The sequence below is a fragment of the Ranitomeya variabilis genome, chromosome 3 (assembly GCF_051348905.1).
Source record: "Ranitomeya variabilis isolate aRanVar5 chromosome 3, aRanVar5.hap1, whole genome shotgun sequence".
NCBI classification, from domain to species: Eukaryota; Metazoa; Chordata; class Amphibia; order Anura; family Dendrobatidae; genus Ranitomeya; species Ranitomeya variabilis.
Genome location: NC_135234.1, coordinates 755620220 through 755634704, shown reverse-complemented (window position 1 = coordinate 755634704; position 14485 = coordinate 755620220).

The following is a 14485-nucleotide window of genomic DNA, read 5'->3' as shown; positions in this document are numbered from 1 at the left end:
TGTCAAATCTCCGGTTGTGATTGGTTGAGGGGCAGTTGCAGGCAAATCTACGTCACTTGTGTCCCTCAAAAAACCAGAACCCGGCCGTGACACGCAACCAATTTCCTGTGCCCCCGGGAAAGGTTCGGCATTAAAAATATACTCATCCCCATCATCCTCCTCGTCCTCCACCTCCTCTTCGCCCGCTACCTCGTCCTGTACACTGCCCTGACCAGACAATGGCTGACTGTCATCAAGGCTTTCCTCTTCCTCTGGTGCAGACGCCTGCTCCTTTATGTGCGTCAAACTTTGCATCAGCAGACGCATTAGGGGGATGCTCATGCTTATTACGGCGTTGTCTGCACTAACCAGCCATGTGCATTCCTCAAAACACTGAAGGACTTGACACATGTCTTGTATCTTAGACCACTGCACACCTGACAACTCCATGTCTGCCATCCTACTGCCTGCCCGTGTATCCTCCCACAAATAAATAACAGCACGCCTCTGTTCGCACAGTCTCTGAAGCATGTGCAGTGTTGAGTTCCACCTTGTTGCAACGTCTATGATTAGGCGATGCTGGGGAAGGTTCAAAGACCGCTGATAGGTCTGCATACGGCTGGCGTGTACAGGCGAACGTCGGATATGTGAGCAAAGTGCACGCACTTTGAGGAGCAGGTCGGAGAACCCAGGATAAGTTTTCAATAAGCACTGCACCACCAGGTTTAAGGTGTGAGCCAGGCAAGGAATGTGTTTCAGTTGGGAAAGGGAGATGGCAGCCATGAAATTCCTTCCGTTATCACTCACTACCTTGCCTGCCTCAAGATCTACTGTGCCCAGCCACGACTGCGTTTCTTGTTGCAAGAACTCGGACAGAACTTCCGCGGTGTGTCTGTTGTCGCCCAAACACTTCATAGCCAATACAGCCTGCTGACGCTTGGCAGTAGCTGGCCCATAATGGGACAACTGGTGTGCAACAGTGTCATCTGCCGATGGAGTGGTTGGCAGACTGCGTTCTGTGGAAGAGCTGTAGCTTCTGCAGGAGGACGAGGAGGAGGAGGAGGAGGGGGTGCGAACGCCTACAGCCAACTGTTTCCTAGACCGTGGGCTAGGCACAACTGTCCCTAAATTGATGTCGCCTGTGGACCCTGCATCCACCACATTCACCCAGTGTGCCGTGATGGACACATAACGTCCCTGGCCATGCCTGCTGGTCCATGCATCTGTAGTCAGGTGCACCTTTGTACTCACAGATTGCCTGAGTGCATGGACGATGCGCTGTTTAACATGCTGGTGCAGGGCTGGGATGGCTTTTCTGGAAAAAAAGTGTCGACTGGGTAGCTCGTATCGTGGTTCAGCGTACTCCATCAGGGCTTTGAAAGCTTCGCTTTCAACTAACCGGTAGGGCATCATCTCTAACGAGATTAGTCTAGCTATGTGGGCGTTAAAACCCTGTGTACGCGGATGCGAGGATAAGTACTTCCTTTTTCTAACCAGAGTCTCATGTAGGGTGAGCTGGACTGGAGAGCTGGAGATCGTGGAACTTTCGGGTGTGCCGGTGTACATGGCAGACTGAGAGACGGTTGGAGACGGTATTGTTTCCGCCGGTGCCCTAGATGCAATATTTCCTCCTACAAAACTGGTGATTCCCTGACCCTGACTGCTTTTGGCTGGCAAAGAAACCTGCACAGATACTGCCGGTGGTGTGGAAAATGGTGGCCTTACAGTGACGGAAGGGATGTTGCGTTGCTGACTAGCTTCATTGGCCGAGGGTGCTACAACCTTAACCCCTTCCTGACATCCGACGTACTATCCCGTCGAGGTGGGGTGGGCCCGTATGACCGCCGACGGGATAGTACGTCATAGCCGATCGGCCGCGCTCACGGGGGGAGCGCGGCCGATCGCGGCCGGGTGTCGGCTGCATATCGCAGCTGACATCCGGCACTATGTGCCAGGAGCGGTCACGGACCGCTCCCGGCACATTAACCCCCGGCACACCGCGATCAAACATGATCGCGATGTGCCGGCGGTGCAGGGAAGCATCGCGCAGGGAGGGGGCTCCCTGCGGGCTTCCCTGAGCCCCCCGCAGCAACGCGATGTGATCGCGTTGCTGCGAGGGTCTTACCTCCCTCCCTGCCTGCTCCAGATCCGGATCCAAGATGGCCGCGGATCCGGGTCCTGCAGGGAGGGAGGTGGCTTCACAGAAGCCTGCTCAGAGCAGGCACTGTGAAGCAGCCTGCACTTCTCGCAGATCAGTGATCTGTCAGAGTGCTATGCAAACTGGCAGATCACCGATCTGTATTGTCCCCCCCTGGGGCAAAGTAAAAAAGTAAAAAAAAAAATTTCCAAATGTGTAAAAAAAAATTAAAAAAAATATTCCAAAATAATGAAAAAAAAAAAAAAAATATTATTCCCATAAATACATTTCTTTATCTAAATAAAAAAAAAAAACAATAAAAGTACACATATTTAGTATCGCCGCGTCCGTAACGACCCCACCTATAAAACTGCCCCACTAGTTAACCCCTTCAGTAAACACCGTAAGAAAAAAAAAAAAAAAACGAGGCAAAAAACAACGCTTTATTACCATACCGCCGAACAAAAAGTGGAATAACACGCGATCAAAAAGACTGATATAAATATCCATGGTACCGCTGAAAACGTCATCTTGTCCCGCAAAAAACAAGCCGCCATACAGCATCATCAGCAAAAAAATAAAAAAGTTATAGTCCTGAGAAAAAAGCGATACCAAAATAATTATTTTTTCTATAAAATAGTTTTTATCGTATAAAAGCGCCAAAACATAAAAAAATGATATAAATGAGATATCGCTGTAATCGTACTGACCCGAAGAATAAAACTGCTTTATCAATTTTACCAAACGCGGAACGGTATAAACGCCTCTCCCAAAAGAAATTCAGGAATTGCTGGTTTTTGGTCATTCTGCCTCACAAAAATCGGAATAAAAAGCGATCAAAAACGGTCACGTGTCCGAAAATGTTACCAATAAAAACGTCAACTCGTCCCGCAAAAAACAAGACCTCACATGACTCTGTGGAGCAAAATGTGGAAAAATTATAGCTCTCAAAATGTGGAGACGCAAAAACTTTTTTGCTATAAAAAGCGTCGCTGGTTTCACACTTGCGTTTTTGTCTGCAGAGTTTTTTTTACAAAAAAACGCATGCGTTTTTTCCCTATATTTAACATTGAAAACGCATGCGTTTTTTTGTAGACGTTTGGTCGCGTTTTCAAACGCATGCGGGTTTTTTCTGCATGCGTTAATTTTCAGAAATACAACCTGCAGTATTTTCTTGGTGTTTTTAAGCACATGCGTTTGTTTGCGTTAAAAACGCATGCATTTTTATCGAAAAAAAACAGAAAACACACTAAAAAGCCACCCACCACCATCAAGGTGATAAAGGGATCCAAACCCTAACCCTAACTCTACCCCTAACCTCACCCCTAACCGTTTAATGAACATTTTCTGACAGTCATAGTGCCACGTATTTCAGTGCCACGTATTTCAGTGCCACGTATTTCAGTGCCACGTATTTCAGTGCCATGTATTTCAGGGCAACGTATCACGTATTTCAGTGCCACGTGTTTCAGTGCCACGTATTTCAGTGCCACGTATCACGTATTTCAGTGCCACGTATCACGTATTTCAGTGCCACATATTTTAGTACCACGTATTTCAGTGCCACGTGTTTCAGTGCCACGTATTTCAGTGCCACGTATTTCAGTGCCACGTATTTCAGTGCCACGTATCACGTATTTCAGTGCCACGTGTTTCAGTGCCACGTATTTAAGTGCCACGTATCACATATTTCAGTGCCACGTATTTAAGTGCCACGTATTTCAGTGCCACGTATTTCAGTGCCACGTATTTCAGTGCCACGTATCACGTATTTCAGTGCCACGTATCACGTATTTCAGTGCCACATATTTTAGTACCACGTATTTCAGTGCCACGTGTTTCAGTGCCACGTATTTCAGTGCCACGTATTTCAGTGCCACGTATTTCAGTGCCACGTATCACGTATTTCAGTGCCACGTGTTTCAGTGCCACGTATTTAAGTGCCACGTATCACATATTTCAGTGCCACGTATTTAAGTGCCATGTATTTCAGTGCCACGTATTTCAGTGCCACGTATTTCAGTGCCACGTATCACGTATTTCAGTGCCACGTATCACGTATTTCAGTGCCACGTGTTTCAGTGCCACGTATTTAAGTGCCACGTATCACATATTTAAGTGCCACGTATTTCAGTGCCACGTATTTCAGTGCCACGTATTTCAGTGCCACGTATCACGTATTTCAGTGCCACGTGTTTCAGTGCCACGTATTTAAGTGCCACGTATCACATATTTAAGTGCCACGTATTTAAGTGCCACGTATTTCAGTGCCACATATTTCAGTGCCACATATTTCAGTGCCACGTATTTCAGTGCCACGTATTTCAGTGCCACGTATTTCAGTCACGTTTAGGGTTAGGGTTAGGGGTAGGGTTAGGGTTAGGGCTAGGGTTGGAGGTAAAGTTAGGGTTGGGGCTAAAGTTAGGGTTGGGGCTAAAGTTAGGGTTGGGGCTAAAGTTAGGGTTAGGGTTTGGATTACATTTACGTTTGGATTAGGGTTGGGATTAGAATTATGGGTGTGTCAGGGCTAGGGGTGTGGTTAGGGTTACCGTTGGGATTAGGGTTAGGGGTGTGTTTGGGTTAGGGTTTCAGGTAGAATTGGGGAGTTTCCACTGTCCAGGCACATCAGGGGCTCTCCAAGCGCGACATGGCGTCCAATCTCAATTCCAGCCAATTCTGCGTTGAAAAAGTAAAACAGTGCTCCTTCCCTTCCGAGCTCTCCCGTGCGCCCAAAAAGGGGTTTACCCCAACATATGTGTTATCAGCGTACTCGGGACAAATTGAACAACAACTTCTGGGGTCCAAGCTCTCTTGTTATCCTTAGGAAAATAAAAATTTGGGGGGCTAAAAATCATTTTTGTGGGAAAAAAAAAGATGTTTTATTTTCACGGCTCTGCGTTATAAACTGTAGTGAAACACTTGGGGGTTCAAAGTTCTCACAACACATCTAGATAAGTTCCTTGGGAGGTCTAGTTTCCAATATGTGGTCACTTGTGGGGGGTTTGTACTGTTTGGGTACATCAGGGGCTCTGCAAATGCAACGTGACGCCTGCAGACCAATCCATTTAAGGCTGCATTCCAAATGGCGCTCCTTCCCTTCCGAGCTCTGTCATGCACCCAAACAGTGGTTCCCCCCCACATATGGGGTATCAGCGTACTCAGGACAAATTGGACAACAAATTTTGGGGTCCAATTTATTCTGTTACCCTTGTAAAAATACAAAGCTGGGGGCTAAAAAATCATTTTTGAGAAAAAAAAAAAAAATTATTTTCACGGCTCTGCGTTATAATCTGTAGTGAAACACTTGGGGGTTCAAAGCTCTCAAAACACATCTAGATAAGTTCCTTAGGGGGTCTACTTTCCAAAATGGTGTCACTTGTAGGGAGTTTCAATGTGTAGGCACATCAGGGGCTCTCCAAACGCAACATGGCGTCCCATCTCAATTCCAGTCAATTTTGCATTGAAAAGTCAAATGGCGCTCCTTCCCTTCCAAGCTCTGCCATGCGCCCAAACAATGGTTTACACCCACATATGGGGTATCAGCGTACTCAGGACAAATTGCACAACATTTTTTGGGGTCCAATTTCTTCTCTTACCCTTGGGAAAAAAAAAATTGGGGGCAAAAAGATCATTTTTATGAAAAAATATGATTTTTTATTTTTACGGCTCTGCATTATAAACTTCTGTGAAGCACTTGGTGGGTCAAAGTGCTCACCACACATCTAGATAAGTTCCTTAGGGGGTCTACTTTCCAAAATGGTGTCACTTGTAGGGAGTTTCAATGTTTAGGCACATCAGGAGCTCTCCAAACGCAACATGGCGTCCCATCTCAATTCCAGTCAATTTTGCATTGAAAAGTCAAATGGCGCTCCTTCACTTCCAAGCTCTGCCATGCGCCCAAACAATGGTTTACACCCACATATGGGGTATCAGCGTACTCAGGACAAATTGCACAACATTTTTTGGGGTCCAATTTCTTCTCTTACCCTTGGGAAAATAAAAAATTGGGGGCGAAAAGATCATTTTTGTGAAAAAATATGATTTTTTATTTTTACGGCTCTGCATTATAAACTTCTGTGAAGCACTTGGTGGGTCAAAGTGCTCACCACACATCTAGATAAGTTCCTTAGGGGGTCTACTTTCCAAAATGGTGTCACTTGTAGGGAGTTTCAATGTTTAGGCACATCAGGAGCTCTCCAAACGCAACATGGCGTCCCATCTCAATTCCAGTCAATTTTGCATTGAAAAGTCAAATGGCGCTCCTTCACTTCCAAGCTCTGCCATGCGCCCAAACAATGGTTTACACCCACATATGGGGTATCAGCGTACTCAGGACAAATTGCACAACATTTTTTGGGGTCCAATTTCTTCTCTTACCCTTGGGAAAATAAAAAATTGGGGGCGAAAAGATCATTTTTGTGAAAAAATATGATTTTTTATTTTTACGGCTCTGCATTATAAACTTCTGTGAAGCACTTGGTGGGTCAAAGTGCTCACCACACATCTAGATAAGTTCCTTAGGGGGTCTACTTTCCAAAATGGTGTCACTTGTAGGGAGTTTCAATGTTTAGGCACATCAGGAGCTCTCCAAACGCAACATGGCGTCCCATCTCAATTCCAGTCAATTTTGCATTGAAAAGTCAAATGGCGCTCCTTCACTTCCAAGCTCTGCCATGCGCCCAAACAATGGTTTACACCCACATATGGGGTATCAGCGTACTCAGGACAAATTGCACAACATTTTTTGGGGTCCAATTTCTTCTCTTACCCTTGGGAAAATAAAAAATTGGGGGCGAAAAGATCATTTTTGTGAAAAAATATGATTTTTTATTTTTACGGCTCTGCATTATAAACTTCTGTGAAGCACTTGGTGGGTCAAAGTGCTCACCACACATCTAGATAAGTTCCTTAGGGGGTCTACTTTCCAAAATGGTGTCACTTGTAGGGAGTTTCAATGTTTAGGCACATCAGGAGCTCTCCAAACGCAACATGGCGTCCCATCTCAATTCCAGTCAATTTTGCATTGAAAAGTCAAATGGCGCTCCTTCACTTCTGAGCTCTGCCATACGCCCAAACAGTGGTTTACCCCCACATATGGGGTATCAGCGTACTCAGGACAAATTGTACAACAACTTTGGGGGTCCATTTTCTCCTGTTACCCTTGGTAAAATAAAACAAATTGGAGCTGAAATAAATTTTGTGTGAAAAAAAGTTAAATGTTCATTTTTATTTAAACATTCCAAAAATTCCTGTGAAACACCTGAAGGGTTAATAAACTTCTTGAATGTGGTTTTGAGCACCTTGAGGGGTGCAGTTTTTAGAATGGTGTCACACTTGAGTATTTTCTATCATATAGACCCCTCAAAATGACTTCAAATGAGATGTGGTCCCTAAAAAAAAATGGTGTTGTAAAAATGAGAAATTGCTGGTCAACTTTTAACCCTTATAACTCCGTCACAAAAAAAAATTTTGGTTCCAAAATTGTACTGATGTAAAGTAGACATGTGGGAAATGTTACTTATTAAGTATTTTGCGTGACATATGTCTGTGATTTAAGGGCATAAAAATTCAAAGTTGGAAAATTGCAAAATTTTCAAAATTTTCGCCAAATTTCCATTTTTTTCACAAATAAACGCAAGTTATATCAAAGAAATTTTACCACTAACATGAAGTACAATATGTCACGAGAAAACAATGTCAGAATCGCCAAGATCCGTCAAAGCGTTCCAGAGTTATAGCCTCATAAAGGGACAGTGGTCAGAATTGTAAAAATTGGCCCGGTCATTAACGTGCAAACCACCCTTGGGGGTGAAGGGGTTAAGGGACGTTTGGTAGTTAGTCCAGGCTTGAAAATGCATGGTGGTTAAGTGTCTATGCATGCAACTAGTATTTAGACTTTTCAGATTCTGACCTCTGCTTAAGCTAGTTGAACATTTTTGACAGATGACTTTGCGCTGATCAGTTGGATGTTGTTTAAAAAAATGCCAGACTGCACTCTTCCTAGACTCGGATCCCTTTTCAGGGATTGCAGACTGAGCTTTAACCGGATGGCCACGCTGTCCTCCAACAGGTTTTGGCTTTGACACGCGTTTTGGGCCAGATACGGGCCCGGCAGATGGAACCTGTTGCGATGTTGATGCCTGCTGCGGCCCCTCCTCCACCTCCGCTTCTGAACTACTGCCGCCTGCACCCTGTTCCCCCAATGGCTGCCAATCGGGGTCAATAACTGGGTCATCTATTACCTCCTCTTCGAGCTCGTGTGCAACTTCGTCTGTGTCACTGTGTCGGTCGGTGGTATAGCGTTCGTGGCGGGGCAACATAGTCTCATCAGGGTCTGATTGTGGATCTGTACCCTGAGAGGGCAATGTGGTGGTCTGAGTCAAAGGAGCAGCATAGTACTCTGGCTGTGGCTGTGCATCAGTGCACTCCATGTCAGAATCTACTTGTAATGGGCATGGCCTGTTAAATGTTTCACTTTCTAAGCCAGGGACGGTATGTGTAAAGAGCTCCATGGAGTGACCCGTTGTGTCGCCTGCTGCATCCTTCTCTCTTGTTGTAGTTTTTGCTGAGGAGGACAAGGAAGCGACTTGTCCCTGACCGTGAACATCCACAAGCGACGCGCTGCTTTTACATTTACCAGTTTCTGAAGAGGAGGCAAAAGAGCTAGAGGCTGAGTCTGCAATGTAAGCCAAAACTTGCTGTTGCTGCTCCGCCTTTAAAAGCGGTTTTCCTACTCCCAGAAAAGAGAGCGTTCGAGGCCTTGTGTAGCCTGACGACGAAACTGGCTCCACAGCTCCAGACTTAGGTGGAATATTTTTATCCCCACGACCACCTGATGCTCCACTACCACTACCATCATTACCAGCTGACAATGAACGCCCACGACGACCTCTTGCACCAGACTTCCTCATTGTTTTAAAATCTTAACCAAAGTAACTTTATTTGTTGCTGTCAAACAACTTACACGGTGAGCTATAACTTCAGTATGATTTCAATATCCCTTAACAGGTTGGTGAGACCACAAGGAAAATCAGGCACAATGTTACACACTCTGTTTTCTGTGGCACAAAATCACAGAGATGCCACACACGCAGGACTGTCACTCAAGCACTAATGTCAATATTAATCTCCCACCTAATTTATTTTTTTTTTTTTCTCAGGGAGACTTTAGAAACCAAATAATATTAAAAAAAAAAAAAAAAAAAATAGCCTTTCTATGGCCCACTGAATGAGAGAGAGAGGTGGCACACCCAGGAGTCAAGACTGGCACACAAGCTGAAAGGGCAATATTACTCTCCCACTGTTTTTTTATGTATTTTTTGTTTTTTAAGGGAGACTTTAGAAACCCAATAATATTTAAAAAAAAAAAAAAAAAGGCTTTGTATGGCCCACAATTAGAGAGAGAGGTGGCACACCCAGGAGTCAAGACTGGCACACAAGCTGAAAGGGCAATATTACTCTCCCACTGTTTTTTTATTTTTTTTTTTTTTTTTTCAGGGAGACTTTAGAAACCAAATAATAAGAAAAAAAATAAATAAATAAATAGGCTTTCTATAGCCCACTGAATGAGAGATAGCACACACAGCAGTGGCACACAAGCCCTGACTGAGGCCAATATTTTTCTCCCACTGATTGATGTAGTGTTTTTGTGTTGAGGTAGATTTTAGAACACAAATCAAGGAAAAAAAAAAAAATGCTTTCTATGGCCCACTGAATGAGAGAGAGGTGGCACACCCAGGAGTCAAGACTGGCACACAAGCTGAAAGGGCAATATTACTCTCCCACTGTTTTTTTATGTATTTTTTGTTTTTTAAGGGAGACTTTAGAAACCCAATAATATTTAAAAAAAAAAATAAATAGGCTTTCTATGGCCCACTGAATGAGAGGGAGAGAGGTGGCACACCCAGGAGTCAAGACTGGCACACAAGCTGAAAGGGCAATATTACTCTCCCACTGTTTTTTTATGTTTTTTTTTTTTTTTTTCAGGGAGACTTTAGAAACCAAATAATAGTAAAAAAACCAAAAAAATAAATAGCCTTTCTATGGCCCACTGAATGAGAGAGAGAGGTGGCACACCCAGGAGTCAAGACTGGCACACAAGCTGAAAGGGCAATATTACTCTCCCACTGTTTTTTTATGTTTTGTTTTTTTTTCAGGGAGACTTTAGAAACCAAATAATAGTAAAAAAAAACAAAAAATAAATAGCCTTTCTATGGCCCACTGAATGAGAGAGAGAGGTGGCACACCCAGGAGTCAAGACTGGCACACAAGCTGAAAGGGCAATATTACTCTCCCACTGTTTTTTTATGTTTTGTTTTTTTTTCAGGGAGACTTTAGAAACCAAATAATATTAAAAAAACAAAAAAAAAAAATAGCCTTTCTATGGCCCACTGAATGAGAGAGAGAGGTGGCACACCCAGGAGTCAAGACTGGCACACAAGCTGAAAGGGCAATATTACTCTCCCACTGTTTTTTTATGTATTTTTTTTTTTTAAGGGAGACTTTAGAAACCCAATAATATTAAAAAAAAAAAAAAAAAAAAAGGCTTTCTATGGCCCACTGAATGAGAGGGAGAGAGGTGGCACACCCAGGAGTCAAGACTGGCACACAAGCTGAAAGGGCAATATTACTCTCCCACTGTTTTTTTATTTATTTTTTATTTTTTCAGGGAGACTTTAGAAACCAAATAATAAGAAAAAAAATAAATAAATAAATAGGCTTTCTATAGCCCACTGAATGAGAGATAGCACACACAGCAGTGGCACACAAGCCCTGACTGAGGCCAATATTTTTCTCCCACTGATTGATGTAGTGTTTTTGTGTTGAGGTAGAATTTAGAACACAAATCACGGAAAAAATAAATAGGCTTTCTATGGCCCACTCAGTGAGAGATGGCACACACAGGGATGGCACTGTAGCAGAAATGCCAATCTTAATCTCCCACAAAAAAAACAAAAAAAAAACAGGGACTGTCCTACAATTACTATCTCCCTGCAGTAATGTAAGCCAGGTATGGCAGGCAGCAATAGGAGTGGACTGATGCACAAATTAAATAAAAAGTGTGGACAAACAAAAAAGATAGCTGTGCAGAAAGGAACAAGAGGATATGTGCTTTGAAAAAAGCAGTTGGTTTCCACAGTGGCGTACACACAGCAATACAGCTATCACGGAGCCTTCTAGGGCAGCCCAATGAGCTACAGCGCTGAGGGGAAAAAAAAATAGCTTCCACAGTCCCTGCACACCGAAGGTGGTGTTGGACAGTGGAAATCGCTGCAGCACAAGCGGTTTGGTGGTTAGTGGACCCTGCCTAACGCTCTCCCTGCTTCTGACGAAGCGGCAGCAACCTGTCCCTAAGCTCAGATCAGCAGCAGTAAGATGGCGGTCGGCGGGAACGCCCCTTTATAGCCCCTGTGACGCCGCAGACAGCAAGCCAATCACTGCAATGCCCTTCTCTAAGATGGTGGGGACCAGGATCTATGTCATCACGCTGCCCACACTCTGCGTTCACCTTCATTGGCTGAGAAATGGCGCTTTTCGCATCATTGAAACGCGACTTTGGCGCGAAAGTCGCGTACCGCATGGCCGACAAGCACAGGGGTCGGATCGGGTTTCATGAGACGCCGACTTAGCCAAAAGTCGGCGACTTTTGAAAATGATCGACCCGTTTCGCTCAACCCTAGCGGCAGGTATTCCAATGTTTTTCCTGTCTGTTACTCTAGTTATATACAGCAATATTTTGCATTAAAAAAATAAAAAATACAGGCCACATATATAGTTATTATTAAGGTTGAAGGAAGACTTTAAGTCCATCTAGTTCAACCCATAGCCTAGCCTAACATGCCCTAACATGTTGATCCAGGGGAAGGCAAAAAAACCCCAAGTGGTAAGAGTAAGCTCCATCATGGGGAAAAAAATTTGTGGTATCTCTGTGACAGGCCTCATATATCTGTGTTCTCCAAGTTTGGGCATTTTAGGCCTAATTTCCAGTGTTTTTCCTGTCTGTTACCCTAATTATATACAGCACTAATTTGCATTTAAAAAAATAAAAAATATAGGCCACATATTTGGCAGTATACTAACAAAGGAGAAACATAGGAGTTTTATGGTAGAAAAACTTATGACAAATCTTTATTAATACAGTCACACGTATATTGACAAACAATTTTAAAAAAATATATATATGATGGTAAAGGACACCAATGAGCAGCATACAGCATCATATAAATATGAACGTCCAACGAAAAGGACAAAAAGTATATAAGGTAAATAACCCTATCCAATAGTTTGTCCAAACATGTCCCCTCAAGACCTCTAGGGGGAGGACAGCACAAGTTCTGTCCCAATGGTTAATGCATGATAATGTCCACAGTTCATAATAGCTCCATCTCCCATGCCACCGTGTAGATACAAAGTTATAACATAGATATTAGACAGAAAGAATAAGGGTTAACCTTACCGGTGCCATAATGCGCCACTGGATGCACCCCGACTTACGTTTCGCCGCTTTACTGCATGGCTTTCTCAAGGGGAGGTGTGTTTCCACTCTCCTGCAGGACCTTAAGTATCCCTGGTAACGGGTCACATGTGTATCACGTGACCGGCCGCTGCTGGGCTGTGTGTATGCAGCGCAGGGTCATCGTCCTCAGGGTCATCGTCTTCGGGGTCGGCGTCTTCTTCGAGGTCGTCGTCAGGGAGATCCAGAGTGATTACCAAAAACCATTTCAAAAAGCTTGAACTTGGAAATGTAGCAGAAGGTACAAGAAGGCTGAGGAACTGATGAGAACCAGCTGACGGTACTGGAACCCGGATGGGTAGCAGAAGGTACAAGAGCCAATGGAACTACCGAGGACCAGCTGATGGTACTGGAACCCGGTTACTAAGCAGGAGGTACCTGTGCCAGAAAGCACTACCAAGGACCAGCAGACATTGGTGGAACACGGATACCAAGAAGGAGGCACCTAATCCAAAGGCAGTCTGGAACCAGCAGATGTTACTGGAACCCAGGGAGACATATTCAAGATTTTTTTCCAAACAACCAGCTAATGGTACTGGAACTCAGATAGGCAGCAGAAGGTACACATGAAAAAAAAGTTGCAAGGCCGCGAGCCAGCTGGAGTTACCGAAACCCACAGTCCTACAGGGGGTGCTTGTCCTATTGGCACTACGGAACCAGCCTTCATTGCCAGATCCCGCAGCCCACATAGGAAGCACCTAAACTGCAGGCTCCATAGAGTCGGCTAACTCAACCGCAACACAACAGGACAACGTATTGGAGGCAAAGTGACGTTGACACTACCCGGAAACAGCTGGCGTGCTGGAACCAGGCTGCGCAGGAGGGAGTACCCGTGCCAAAGACACTGCCGGGAAACAGCTGGCGGTGCTGGAGCCCAGGGTAAATACTAGAAACAGAGTGGAGGCAGAGGCCTAATTGGACCAAGTTTAAAATCAGTAGAAGTGTGAATGTGGACAGAGCAGGAGAAATTGCCGGACACACAGCAGGGGATCAGCTGATGCTACTGAACCCCAATAACACTGGAGCATGTGTTGACTGTGCAGACGGCACTTCTGAGCAGCAACTGGCGGTGTTGGAGCCCAGGGTAAATACTAGAAACAGAGTGGAGGCAGAGGCCTAATTGGAGCAAGTTTAAAATCAGTAGTTACTAGTGTGAATGTGGACAGAGCAGGAGAAATTGCCGGACACACAGCAGGGGATCAGCTGATGTTACTGAACCCCAATAACACAGGAACAAGTGTTGACTGTGCAGACGGCACTTCTGAGCAACAACTGGCGGTGTTGGAGCCTAGGGATTACAGTTCAGGTGGTAGAAACATGAACACAACAGGAGACCTGGATACTGTTGCCAACCAATTATTTAATCTGGAAGAGGATTGGCAAATTCCTGCAAGATCCAGGCCTTGTTCATTTTCAGAAAAGTAAGCCGGTCAACGTTATCGGAGGATAGTCGCATGCGACGGTCTGTTAGTACACCACCTGCGGCACTAAAGACGAGTTCCGATAATACACTAGCAGCAGGGCAAGCCAGCACCTCCAATGCATACTGGCTAAGCTCTGGCCATGTATCCAGCTTAGAGACCCAAAATTTGAAGGGAGAAGAGCCGTCTGGGAGTACACTGAGAGGGCAAGACATGTAGTCTGTCACCATCTGACGGAAGCGTTGCCTTCTGCTGACTGGAGCCGTCTATGATGGTGTAGACATTTGTGGCGGGCCACATTTGGACCATACTGGTCTTGCCTTGTGCTGAGGCACTGCTTCTGCTCCCTCTTTGTGCAGAGCTTCCTCCACTGCCTCGATGCACTGAGCTGCTTTGTAAAGCACTAGCAGCGCTGCTCTCGGGTGGAATGGAGAA